The sequence below is a fragment of the Cavia porcellus genome, unplaced genomic scaffold, assembly GCF_034190915.1.
Source record: "Cavia porcellus strain 051 isolate PalLab524CR breed Dunkin Hartley unplaced genomic scaffold, mCavPor4.1 scaffold_8, whole genome shotgun sequence".
NCBI classification, from domain to species: domain Eukaryota; kingdom Metazoa; phylum Chordata; class Mammalia; order Rodentia; family Caviidae; genus Cavia; species Cavia porcellus.
This window is the reverse complement of record NW_026947491.1, coordinates 90226535-90240041: the sequence shown is the minus strand read 5'-3', so window position 1 is coordinate 90240041 and position 13507 is coordinate 90226535. Positions and strand designations below refer to the sequence as shown.

The following is a 13507-nucleotide window of genomic DNA, read 5'->3' as shown; positions in this document are numbered from 1 at the left end:
CCAGGAAATGGAGGGGAGAACCGGAGCCTCCTGCACCTGCACTGCTGTTGTGAGCGAAGGCGCCCATGGATGCGTGGGGCGGCCTGGGCTGCACTGATGGTCCAGGCACTGAGATTCTGGCTTTCAGGTCGTGACGCTGGCAGAGGTCCAGGCAGCAGGGCAGGAAAATTAAGATTAATAATTTCAGTCGGGCGTGGTGGCACACACCTGTCATCCCAGCACTCAGGAGGCTGAGACAGGAGGATCACGGGGAGTTCGAGGCCAGCCTGGGCTACATAGCAAGATCCTGTCTAAAAATGTGGGGGGGTGGAGGAGGCTGGGGATATAGCTCAGCGGTACAGGTGCCTGCCTGGCAAGTGCAAGGTCCTGAGTTTGATTGCTGGTACCCAAAGTAATTAACAACAATAGGAAAGAATCATTTACTCTTCCAAAGTGGACAGAATTTAATGTAAATATCCTGCTCCCTGCAAGTGCTCAGTCTCCAGGGAACTGCACCGCCGGGCCGCTGCGCAGGTGGGCGCTCCCGCCGGGCAGCCTGGAGGGGATCTGCCCTTGGGCTGGGCACTCGGCTCCTGGGCGCCATAGGGAGCAGGGCCTATCGGGGGTTACTGGGGCCTGTGGCCCTGCAGGGCCAGCGCCTACTGCACACACTCGGCCACCGGCTCGGGGGACTGCCAGGTGCGGGGCGCTAACCCTAAGGGCCAGGCCATCCTCCTCCTCCGGCGCGGGCCGCCCGCTGACCCGCAATGTCCTGGGAAGAGCTGCCGGCAGCCCGGACTGCAGCCCCCTTTTCTGCTCCCCACTGCCCGGCGCTTTCTCCTTGCTTGGGCTGCACAGGGCCCATCTCCTGTGCGTCTGCAGCAGCCCTCCTGCCTCGGCCCCCAATGCCACCCCACCCAGCTTGTGCTCTTATTCTTGCCTGAAAGTCAGATGTGAGAAGATTGGCCGTGGGAAGGGGATGGAGAGACAGATAGGGAGGCAGGAGGGAATCCAAACACCCCGGGCATAGGCTGCCACTGACCCAAGTAAGACAGTAACTGACAGTAATTAGTTGAAGCACTGTGAATATGTTTTAATTTAGGATTTCATAGTATAAAAATTAAAAATTTTCTTTGAGAGATAGAAGTGAACTCACTGTTTTGAAACAACAAGAATTAACACTTCCTTTTCCAAACCAACTGGACCTTCGGATAATCGAACAGTGAAGAGCTTATAGAAACATCAAAACTTTGAGTGAGCAACAGAAACAAGTTAAGATGGCAAGCCACGAGGTCTGGGAGGAGAGCTAAGAAGCCAACCGCCCTCCTGTGAGCCAGCCAGAAGGCAGAAGGTCCCTCCAGGCCCCTCCCCGCAGCAGCCTGCAGATTCCGAGGGACGCAGGTAGCAACTGAAGTAAAAAACCAACCTAAGGCTTATGTTTCTTGAATTTGCAGGTCTAAAGCCCGTAGTCTTGAGCATCTATTTAGAAGATAACAATACACAGTACAGCAACTATGAGGGATCTCCTCCTGTCTTGTTTTTGAAATCCAACACTGTTCTTACTGTTTACTTTTATTCTATTTTATTGGAGTTTTTGGGGGGCGGGGGGTTGACACAGGATCTCACTATGTAGCCCAGGCTGGCCTAGAACTTACAGCAATCCTCCTGTCTCTGCCTCCTGAGAGCTGAGATAACAGATGTGTGCCACAATGCCCACTTTTATTCCCTTTAAAGTTAGACAAAGAAAATACCATTTTTGCAACCCCCAGTGATCCAGCAGCTTTTGCTTAGTCAGCTAAAGGAAATAACTGGTCAAATCTTGATTTATTGCATTTGTTTTGGGGATTTAAGAAGATGAGCACCTAAACTCTTGTCAACATTCAGAAAATGTCCTTTCTGGACGGTCGTGCTGCTCATACACCGAGGCTCGTCTTCCACCACCACCACGATGTGTGTCTGGGGCTGCAGGAAGCACACTCCGCTGGCATGGCTCTTGGAAAGGCCTTGTCCGAGTGTGGCAGGGGCCCACTCCTGCACCGAGGAACTCGAGGGGCTGGAGGGGAGGCTGTCTGTCTGGCCAGTGTCCACATGTCAGAAGTCGTGTGAGAGGCCGGAGAAAAATGAAGTGCAGCCGCTCCTGTGACAGATGCTGGACTCCGCTGTCTCCTCCGCAGTCAGGGCAGGGGAGTGCTTCCCCTGGGGGCACTGGGGACTCCCACCAAACGAGCAGAAGACCCCGCCTTCGTGTCACTGTGTTACTTCTTTGCCCCCTTATGAGTACGTATCCGTCTGTAATACATAGCAAATGCTGTCATCCCGCGGAACCTGGTGCACACGGTCACACCTGCATCCCTCTGCTTCCTCCTCCTCCTCCGCAGATCCCCTTAGCATTGTTTCAGAGGATGAATTCTGATTCACTGATCCTTTCGATTGCTTTTTGCCTCGGTTTCATTTCATTTCTGCTCTGATCTCTTCGTTGTCATTTGAGACAGGACCTGTGTAATTCAGGCTGGCCTTGATCTCACTGTGTAGCCTCGGCTGGCCTCAAACACGGGAACCCTCCTGCCCCAGCCTCCCGAGCGCTGGGGTTATAGTACAGGTGTGTGCCTGAAGTAATCAGCTCCTGATCGTTACGATTTCTTTCCTTTTATTCGGCTCAGGGTGCATTGTTCTGGTCTTTCTGTGACCCTGACATGCATCCTTAGGTTACTGGGACTGCCCTATTGTTTCCATGTGGGCATTCATGGCTGTAAACTTCTCGCTACCAGGAATCGAACTCACGACCTCCTGCTTGCAAGGCAGGTGCTTATGCCGCTGAGCTAAATCCCCAACCCCTAACTCTGGGAACTTTTTAGGTCTTCCCTGATTTCTTCTGTGAGCCAGTGATTATGCAGTGATGTATTATTGAATCTCCAGGTGTGTGTATGACTTCTGTGACTTCTTTAGCTGTGGATTTCTAGCTTCATTCTGCCGTGAGCCAGTTGTACCCCAGAGGTTTTTCGGTCCGTTTGTATTCACTGAAGCATGCCGCGGGCCTGAGACGTGGTTACTTTGGAAAGAGCCCCATGTCCTGTTGTGAAGAATGTGTGTTCTGTGGTCAGATGAAGCACTGTGCTGGCGTGGAGTGCACTTGTTCAGTGCTGTGGCTTCATTCTGATACTTCCTTGTTGGTGTTTTGGTGCCATTGACCTGTCCGGGTGTGAGAGTGGGGTGTCAAAGCCCCTCTCGGTCACTGTATTGGTGTCCCTCTGTCCTTCTAAGTCTGGTGTCTGCCTGCCTTTGGGTGGCTGCACTTTTCAATCCAATCTGCCAGTCTGTGTCCTCTGGGGAGTCAGGGCCCTGACATTGAGCTATGTTCACAAGGCGCTTACTGAATCTTGGCCTCTCCTTGTTCTCCTGTGCGGGTTCCCTTATTTTTATCCTTTTGTTTCCCTGCTTTCCTGGGTGATGATGTCTTTCTTGGGCTCTCTGGGGCTGCTGGCCTCCCTGGCTCTGGCTTGGATTCCCTTATTTCCTGCAGCACTGGTTTAAGGGCCATGGACCTCGTTAGGATTTCTTTCCACAGGATTTCTTTCTGGTGGAAAGTCTTTACTTCTCCTTCAGTTTGAAGGATAATTTTCAGGGCCACAGAAGTCTGAGTGAACAGGGCCCAGGATATAGCTCTTACCTTAACTGTAACCCTAACCCTCGTAAGCACTAGGTTATGAGTTTGATTCTCAAAACAAAAAAAGCCCAGAAGTCTGAGTGAACAACTGCTTTCTTCTAGGGCTTATAAAACTTCACTTCAAGCTCTCCTGGCCTCTAAGGTTTGTGCCAAAAATCCATGATAATTCTGATGGTCTTGCCTTTTTAGAGTACCAGTGTATTTGCTTTTTTTTTTTTTTTTTTTTTGCGGTACTGGGGATCGAACTCACGACCTCATGCTTGCCAAGCAGGCACTTACACCACTGAGCTAAATCCCCAGCCCTCAGTATATTTCTTATATGCCCTAATGTCAAGTAGCCTCATATTTCTAGAAGCGCACACCACTCCTTGGCCTGCTATTTATCCATCTGTCTACTTTTTTTTTTTTAATCGGTACCGGGGATGAACTCATGACCGTATACTTGCAAGGCAGGCACTTATGCCTGCTAAATCCCCAGCCCCCATCCGTCTATGTTGCAGTACTGGTACAATTGGTTAACGCATCGTACTGATTTTTGCAGTCCTGGGCATCTTCTCCCTTTATATGGATGAAAGGGGTCTCACGGAATTTCCACTGTTCAGGTAAAGAGTGTGTGACTGTTTTCCCCTCCGCCTTACACGGCCCAGGCAGGTTGGTAAAGCGGTGGTAATGGCTGCAACCCAGAACTCTGCAGTTTATTAAAAAGAAATCTAGAGCCCAGCACGGTAATTCCAGCCCTCTGAAGACTGAGGCGGGAATATCACTGCAAGTCCAAGACCAGCCTGAACTACACAGTGAGACCCTACCTCAAAAAAAAAAAAAAAGCCAGGCACAGTGGTGCACATCTGTAATCCCAGCACTCAGGAGGCTGAGGCAGGAGGATCACTGAGAATTTGAGGCCAACCTGGGCTACACAGTGAGTTCAAGGCCATCTGAACCATATAGTGAAACACTGCCTCAAAAACCAAAAAATACAAACAAAGCAGAAATCTAGTTTGATTTCACAAGCACAAAACTCCCAAAGTGTAGCTGGATGTCCTCGGTCCTGGGCACGTCAGGACTGAGTGACCCCAGAGTCCGCTCCTTTTCTTGGCACTGGTAACGATAACTCGAGGTCAGAGCTCCTTCCATGCTGACTAAGTATGAAGCCAAGAGAGCTCAGACAGAAATCTGAGGATTCTGAGCCGAGGGAAAAGGGACAAATCCAAGTTAAGTGAGTGTCTCCTCAGGAGCCGTCTGCTCCTGGGAAGTGCAGGTCTGCAGGGCTCGAGGAGGAAGTCACCTTCCCCTAGAGTCCTGGTTCTGCCCAGCCCTGCAGTGTCACAGGAGTGATGGGGATGGCAGGAGTCAGCAGCCGACCAGGAGGGGGGTGCCTGGGCTTGGGCCAAAGCTCTCCCCTGGGGGATCACCTCGCCATAATCTGACTTCTGGGTTTTCTGTTTGTTTGATGGCTTGTTTGCTTGCTTACACTTAAAAGGCAGTGAGTAGACTCTGCTCTCTGCTCGTTTCTTTAAAAAAAATAGATCAGCACCATTTGGAAGCAAACTGATTGCTTCCTAAAGGCAAAGAGCCTTGCAAAACACAGGACTTGCTAAGCCATGCTCGGACCCAGGGCAGAGTTCACTTTTTTTCTTTCATTCTTTATTTTTTTTTATTTTTTTATTTTTTGTCTTTCTGAGACAAGGTCTCATCACGCAGTTCAGGGTGGCCTTGGGCTCACCGTATGGTCCAGGTTGGTCTCTAACTTGCAGTGATCCTCCTGCCTCAGCCTCCTGAGTGCTGGGATTACAGTTGTCCATTCCCTTTGGTGCGCAGAGCCCGAGCACTCTTCACATCCGGGCAGCGCTAACCCGCAGCAGGTTTGTAGGACTCCCCGGGTTTGTTGGTGGGACCCCGGAAGGTGCAAATGAAGCTAAAAGTCAGTGTTGTGACCAAACTTTACGATTTCCACCGGACTGCAAGAAGAAAGAGCAAACTGGAAGCCCCTCACTGGGACCCAGGACAGGGACTCGCTGTTCACCAAATGCGACAGCAGACTGACAGCCCAGCCATGGGCTTCCTGCTCTCCTGGGAGAGGGGTGACACCGAAGTCCCCCTCTGCGCAGAGGCTGGGCCTCTGCATCCATCCGCGACAGGGAAGTTAGTAACATGAGACTCCTCTTTGTCTCCCTTGCTTTTTAACGGCCTCAAATAATATATCCTTTTAAGATTTTTTCATCTCACTAATTTTTATAACATGCAAACTGTACAGAACACCGGGCTATTAAAACAAGCCTGCAGTTACACCACATCCCCGTGGAAGGCCAAGCCGCAGATAAACAACCCCTGGCCACAGATAAAGGTGCATTAACCTGTTTCTTACAGCTTGAATCTCTTCCTAGCACACATGGGGCAGGTTCCCTATAAGGAAGAAAATTCAGAAAAACCAGAGGAGGCAGAAGTGTTTTATTATTGCAATAGAAAATAACATGAACTTTCTGCAGCGGTTCTGTCCAGTAAAATGGTAATCTAGGCCACATAAATGACTCTCGATTTCAGAGTAGCCATACTATTAAAAGTACAAAGAACTGTTTGAGCCAGTGGCTCACTCCTGTAATCCCAGCACTTGGGAGGCTGAGGCAGGAGGATTGCTGCAAGTTCAAGACCAACCTGAGCTACCAAGTGACCCCAAGGCCAGCTGAACTGCATAGGGAGATCCTGTCTCAAAAAAATTTTTTTTCAAAGTTTATTTTAATAACACATTTCATTTAACTCAATATATCCAAAGTAGTATTTCAACATATAACCAGAACAAAAACTAACACTTGATACTCTTCTCTTCTTTCCTTTTTTGGGGAGGGCGGTGGGGGGGGGGGAGTACTGAGAACTGATCCCAGGCTCTTCACGCTGAACTACAACCTCAAGCCTTTTTTTAGAAGTTTTTTGTTTTGTTTTGTTTTGTTTTTTGATCCTCCTGTGTCTGCCTCCCAAGGCGAGGGATGACAGCCTGGGCCACCACCTTGACGCCTTTCCTCACACTGTTTGCAATCCTCTGTGTTAGACCCTAGCAGCTCACATCTTCCTTTTTTTTGTCTTTTTCGTTTTTTATCGGTACCAGGGATTGAACTCACGACCACACACTTGCAAGGCAGGCGCTTATGCCACTGAGCTAAATCTCCAGCCCCTGCAGCTCACATCTTAAGTCGCAGCCCCCGGTAGCCTGGCCGCAGCTTAGCTAAGTCATCCTCTGGCTGCGCGTTCAGGATGCCGTGTTTTCAGAAGGCAGTGGAGTCCCCCTCTGGGTGCCTCTCTGGGTCCCAAGGACACAGGCGTCCGGGCCTAAACGCTCCTGCTGCAGTGCTGCGCCTGCGCAGAGTCCGCCCCTTCCCGGGTCCTCGGCCGGGCGGAGCTGGGGGTGAGCTGGCCTCCAGCCAGCAGGGTCCCCGTGTGGTGCTCAGTGCCTGGGCCTTCGGCTCCTCCTGCCTCAGCCTCCTGAGTGCTGCGCCACCACGCCCAGCTCTTGTGCCATTTTGTTTTAGAGCGCACTTCCCGGGTACTGGAATCACAAATGTGCCACCACACCTGTCTTTTTTTTTTTAAAAAAACTTTTAATATAGGGAATTGCTAAGTAACTAAATTACCAAGCCTGGGCTCAAACTTGCCATCCTCCTGCCCCAGCCTCCCAGAGTCCTGGGATTGCGACCTCCACCGCCACACCCAGGGAAGACCCCCCTTCTGCCCGTGAGCAAGTCCTGTCTGCTCCGGCCTGGGACAGCATGGATATTGCAGACGCGTCCAGGGTTGGTCAGCAAAGCCAAGCTGAAGGCCACTACTCCAGCAGGCGTTGGACTTTAGGTCCAACCACCGGGTGCTGGTGTCCCGGCATCCAGGCATGTAGGATGCAAGGAGTGTGGGGGCCGGCAGTGCCCCCCAGAGGGCAGCGGCTGAGAGCAGAGTGCAGAGGCAGAGCACAGGGACGTCTGCCAGGAAAGCTGCAGGCCAGAGCAGAGCCAGCCCAGGAGACAGAGCCCCAGTGCTGCAGCCAGAGTGACACGGGCAGAGTGGCCAGGACAGCTGCCCCCACCCCACAGTCCCCGGCAAAGACTCCCGCCCAGCCCAGCCCAGCCCAGCCCTTCCAGCATCTACCAAGGTCATCTTTCCAGAGCTCAGCTCCCAGCTAAACTCCCTCCCCTCTCCCCTCACTAATAAACCAGTCCGAGTCCATTAGCGGACAGTCAAGGCCACCCATGCCGGGAGCCTAGTGTAACCTCCTCCCCTCACCACCACTGACCACCGCACTGTGCAGCCCCCAGGCCAGCATGCCTCACCTCTCTCCTCCCTCTCATCTTGCTCCCTGAGTGACAGTTCCATCCTCCAGTCCCAGTGAAGCCGACCATCTCTCCCACAAAGCCCTTTCTGCCGGGACCCTGAACAACACTTCCCTCTCATGCCCCTGGGCGTCCTGCTGTGGGCACACTGTCAGCTCTTCCTTCTGCGTCCTGTGTCAGGGTCTGATGGCGCTGAAATGATAAAGCTCATCTCATCACTCAGAAGTACTTATTTATTGGGGGTTTTGAGACAGGGTCTCTCTACATAGTCAAGGCTGGCCTTAAAGCCACTCTGAAGCCCAGGCTGGTCTCAGACTCTCAGTGGTCCTCCTGCCTCAGCCTCCCAAGTACTGGGATTACAGGTGTTCGACATCGTGCAGGGCTTAACAAATACTTATGGAGCCCTCACACTGTGCAATGTGAAAACTGCCCTTAAGGTTTTTGGGGTGAAGGACCCCAAAAGGAAGACAAAGAAGAGGCAAAGCTGGGGCAGGTCCTGAGGGGAGGAAAGGTGCTGGCTCCTCCCTGCAGGGGCATTTATTTATACCTTTTAGCAACTTAACATCACAGGACGCCCTGCTGTCCTAGCAACCCACTGTTCAGAAGTCTTGGGGCCTCAGGTGGCTGCCCCAGGGGCTCTTTGTTCTCGGAATGGTTTTGCTCCAGCCTTGCGCACGTGGCCAATTTCCTGCTTCAAGGACTCCCAACAGAAAGCAGTGCAAGCAGACAGTCTTGAGTTCGGTCCCTGATACCGATTAAAAGGAAAAAGACAAAAAAAAAAAAAAAAGGATCAAACACACCCACATGCTGGGGACCGAGATTCTAATTAGTTCCCTCTCACTCTGGAGTCACCATCCCATCCTTCTAGGGGAAAGGTCACGGCTTCCTGCGTGACCTGCTTCCCCATTTGTCCCCGATTTAATCAGTTTTCCCAGAACTATTGATCTTATGGGCTAACTATAGTTACGTCCCACCTATGCCCATCGCTTTGTGTGTTCCCAGTCTTCCTCACCTTGGACCCATGATTTTACTCTATAAAAGCCCCTGGAAAAGACAGAACCGGGGCAACCCACTTGGGACCCTTCTGTCTCTCTCAGACAGAAGCTTTCTTTCTCTCAGTTAATATATTCTACCCTTCACCTCCGTTGTTCTAAAATTCATTCTTCGATTTTAGAGAACACGAATTCGGGGACATAGTAGGCTGTGAGTTTCATTGCCCTACATCAGTGACACTGGCATCGGGAGACCCCAGTACACAGACCACAGAGAATCGCCAGAAGCCGAAGCCGCAGGCGTGTGTCCCCCGCAGTGCACAGCCCGGGCCACCCCCTGGCTCGGTCCCCTTGAGTGACTGGGTCGAGGCCGGAACGGTTGTGATTCGGTTCAGTTCCCACTCGTGAGCTGTATTTGCGCAGCGCCCCGATAAGGGGGAGCCCCAGAGGGGGCTGAGCGCAGTGGGGGGCCCCGGAGGGGGAGGGGAGAAGGGGAGGGGCCCTGGAGGGCGGGGCCGTCCTGTCCTGCAGGAGCGGGGTGAAGGGGACACCCGCGGCTGGGCAGGTCAGGGTCCCCGAGCTCTGGGCCGAGGAGGGGGGACCTGGGGTCCCTGGGGTGCAGGAGCATCCCGGAGCGGAGGGCGAGGTCTCCCGGTCCGGGGATAATCCGGGCCCTCACCCCCAGGAGCTCGGGCTGATTTAGCATCGCGGGCTCTGGGCGGAGACCCCGGTGGTCTGTGGAGCAGAACTCGAGCCCCCCCCCCCCCCCCCGGTTTCTGGAGCGGGCGGGGGCGGGGTCTCCTGGTGGGGTGGGGGCACTGTGGGCACAGTGAGCTGGGCTGGACCGCTACGTCTTCACTTCCCAGGGGACAGCTTATCGTCGTGTCACCCCCGCCTTTGTCCCCACTAATAAGTGGGATTCGGTGCTAGAGGAACAAGCGAACAAATGATTCCATGCAAAACAAATGCGTTTATAAAATCTGGTCTGATTTGGCTAAGATTTTTGTGACTTTCTATTTTTTAAACAAATATGCAGCAGGATGTGGTCTCACACGCACTGGAGAGACTGAGGCAGGAGGATCATTGCAAAGTTTAGACCAGCCTGCGCTACATAGTAGCTCAAAGCCAGTCTGAACTGCATAGGGAGACCCTGTCTCAAAAAGATTTTTAAAAAAAGGAAACCATAAGCTTTGTTGTGTTTTTTTTTTTAAATAAATTGAAACAAAGCACATCAGGGATTTTAAGTGATTCTTTCACCACGTGTTCACTGTAAATCCAATACCTGTATCCTGCTGGATTGGCTGCTTTGGGTAATGCAGAACCAATTTCAACTTTCACAGGACAATAAAAATCCCAGATTTAAATGGATTAGTATGTTGTTTTCATTTTTTTTTTACTCGGTACCGGGGATTGAACTCACAAGGCAGGTGCTTATGCCACTGAGCTAAATCCCCAGCCCAGGATGTTGTTTTGACAGAACCTAATAGTATCGTATGGGGAGAAAAGATACTAGCTGCCAAAGAGTTCAGTCTGATTTTATTTTTATTTTTATTTTTATTTTTGAGACAGGGTCTCAACCTGCAGTTCAGGCTGGTCTTGAGCTCATTTTGTGGCCCAGACTGGCCTCCAACTCCCAAAGATTCTCCTGCCTCAGCTTCCTGGGCGCTGGAATTATAGGCGTGAGTCACCATGCCTGGCTTTTGAATTTGATTTTGAAAATAAACTGATGTCCTTAGCAAGATCATTCATAAGCAGGCACAGCCACGGAACTATAAAACTATGTAAGTGAAAAAATAATTCAGAGGAATCAGACAAACCTTTGGTATGGTGTTTGGTTGGAATGCCTGAAGACAGGCGCAAGGGTCACAATATTGTGGTGTCAAGGGGTCATGGGAGCCTGAGGTGACCCGCTGTCCACTGCTCCAGTGCCCCATCCCCTGCTCTAGGGGCTCCTGATAACAGAGCCCCAGGTACACAAGGCCATGAAGCAGAGCACAGAGCATCACCCCATGAGCCCCCAGAAAGGAAACCTCCTCACTTCCTGTGTGTTAAACACCTGACCGCGTGCCTTCTAGCCGTCATTTTCTCTAATCTTCATGAAACTTGTGTCGAGCAGATGAGGAATCTAAGGCTTCAGAGTAGTTTAAGAAATAGCTGGTGACGCAGCTCAGCAGCACAAGCACCTACATGGCAAATGCAAGGTCCTGAGTTCGATTCTTGATACCAAAAAAAAAAAAAAAAAAAAAAAAAAAAAAAAAAAACCTCCAAAGCAACAAATCCTTAACCAGAAAAACAGGATCTGAACCCATGACTACTACACCCACAACTTTTGTTCCTCTGTCCCCCAGCGGGTTGCTTGGGCTCACACAGCATCTTCTGGGAGTGTGTTGGAGATCAGAGCCCCAGACCTTCACCAGGCCAGACCATCAGTGTGTGCTATCTCCTGCCCACCCCTAAAGACCCTGGACACCCTTGTCACCTCCATTTGTTTGAGGGACGTGAGTCCCAGCAGCTGCACTGTGGCTCCGGGTCCTACAGAGCGAATGTGCCTAGCGCAGTGACAGAAGGGCACTGTCACCTTCCAAAATACCAACAAAGGCTGCAGCCAACCACACAGACCGATGTGGGATTAAACCCTAATCCCTTAGCTCATGCCAAGCTTTTAGAGATAAAACAGATTTTTAATATCCTTTGAGAAGGGAGTGTCTTGCCAAGAGGGCAAGAAAAGAGAAACAGCCATGCAGGACGCTGTGTGGGGAGAGAAATGTAATATGTGAAAATCACCATCAGAATTCCAATCTCCGGCTCCGCACGGTTATCTGAGCAAATAATGAGGTGCACTGACAGTGGGCCAGCGCCCTCAGCAGGCCGTGAGGACCCCGAGCTCGGCTAAGCCAGGTCCTGGAGGCCGCTCAAATATCCACCGTGCGGACACAGGCGACCTGCAGACATCCTCTTTCAACAAACTGTTCTGTTTCCAATTTCTTGATGAGAAAATATTCAGAATAAAATACAATGCGTTTACATAGCTGAAATGAATTATTTCTCTAGGAATTTCAGAATCCTTTTAACAGTGCCCAGCCGGGTTACAGCTGAAAGAGGCTGACCCAATACAAAACCAGCACTTCACTGCTGTGTGTGGCGGTGCACGCCTGTCATCCGAGCATGTGGAGGCTGAGGCAGGAGGACTGCCACAGGTTTGAGGCCAGCCTGCGCTACAGAGTGAGTTCAAACCAGCCTGGACTACATAGTGAGAGCCTGTCTCAAAAACCAGGGGAAAGCCAGTATTCATGTTTTCTTGATAGAACAAATGACTTCTCCCTGTTCTTACACTAAGCCTGGCAACACCAGACAGAATCTTTGCTTTTTCAAAATGTCTCTAAAATTCTGCCCCCTTTTTTGTATTTAACCTCAAAACTGCTTTATTTATAATATTCTTTCTTGCTTTCTTTCTTTTTTTCTTCTTTTGCGTTTTCTTCTTTGGCATTTACACAGTTCAGGCTGGCCCTGAGCTCGCTACATAGCCAGGTTGGACTTGAATCTGCCAAGATTCTCCTGCGTCAGCCTCTTGAGGGCTGGGATGACAGGTGGGCACCACCACGCCCGGCTATTTATAATATTATTAAACCTCAGAGAAACCCATGTGGTAGGAGAGAATAGACAAATTTGGTGATCTCGCTTTTTTTTTGAAGACTCACTTGAACCTGGAAATCACCGCAGTCTTACTCTTCCCAAGGCCCAGGTCCCGGCTTTGCAGCCCGACGTCTTAAACAGGTGGCTTCATTATGTTACACAATAAACCTTACGGCTGGTCTAATTCTGCAGAAATTACCCCTGTGGAACAGGTATTGGAAGTTTTATGTAGTTCGTGACTATTTTTGCACTGGAAAAGCGCAAGCCCAGCCTGGGGGCCTCCTACTGCCTGGATCGTGCCCCCTCAGCCCGCAGCCCCGCGCCCTCACCGCCCTCACCGGACTCTGCAGCCCTACCCATTTCTTTTCTTGCTCACAATTTCACGACTGTGCTGCAAATCTCCCGAGGGCCAGCGCTGTGCTGAAGGCGGGGTACTCCCTGGTTCTCGCACACCGGAGAGGGACGCTCTGCAGAATAGCCTTAGCCTTCCCGGTGACAGATCCGGCGATGAAGTGGGCCCTGCGCGTCAGCATTCGAATTCTCTGCAGCAGAGTCCATACGTGCGCATGCGCTCGTGGGGTGGCGAAAGCACCGCATGGGGAGCACTATGACATGCGCATGCGCGCGGGGCTGGAGGTGGGGCTCCGTGGAAGCCACTGGCCCAGCCTGTGTGTGGCTGGGGGTTCGGTCCCTGGCACAGTACCAGGATCCTGGGCTTCGGCACCGCACGGCGTCGGCTCTGGCTGCGCCCTACTCCGGTTCTCTGGGATCCCGAAGCGACCACCTGGGCTTCCTGCGCCCCCACCTCTAGCTGCCTAAATTTCCCGGGGTGGCGTGAGCATCACCTGCAAAATGGAGGCATCAGACAGACAGACAGACAGAGGGAATAGCTTTGCAGGACGGGGTGAAGGTGCCCGGCGTAGGTAGATGCA

The 13507-nt window shown here is 51.6% G+C and overlaps 1 long non-coding RNA gene across 1 annotated transcript; it reads right to left on the bottom strand.

Moving 5' to 3' along the window:
• Positions 1-8435: 8435 nt before the first annotated feature.
• Positions 8436-13125, bottom strand: LOC134477395 (uncharacterized). Its single transcript, XR_010049453.1, has 2 exons — positions 12932-13125; positions 8436-8695 (listed from the first exon to the last, which is right to left on the bottom strand). It is a non-coding gene; the product is annotated as an uncharacterized LOC134477395 (long non-coding RNA).
• Between the last annotated feature and the right edge of the window lie 382 nt (positions 13126-13507).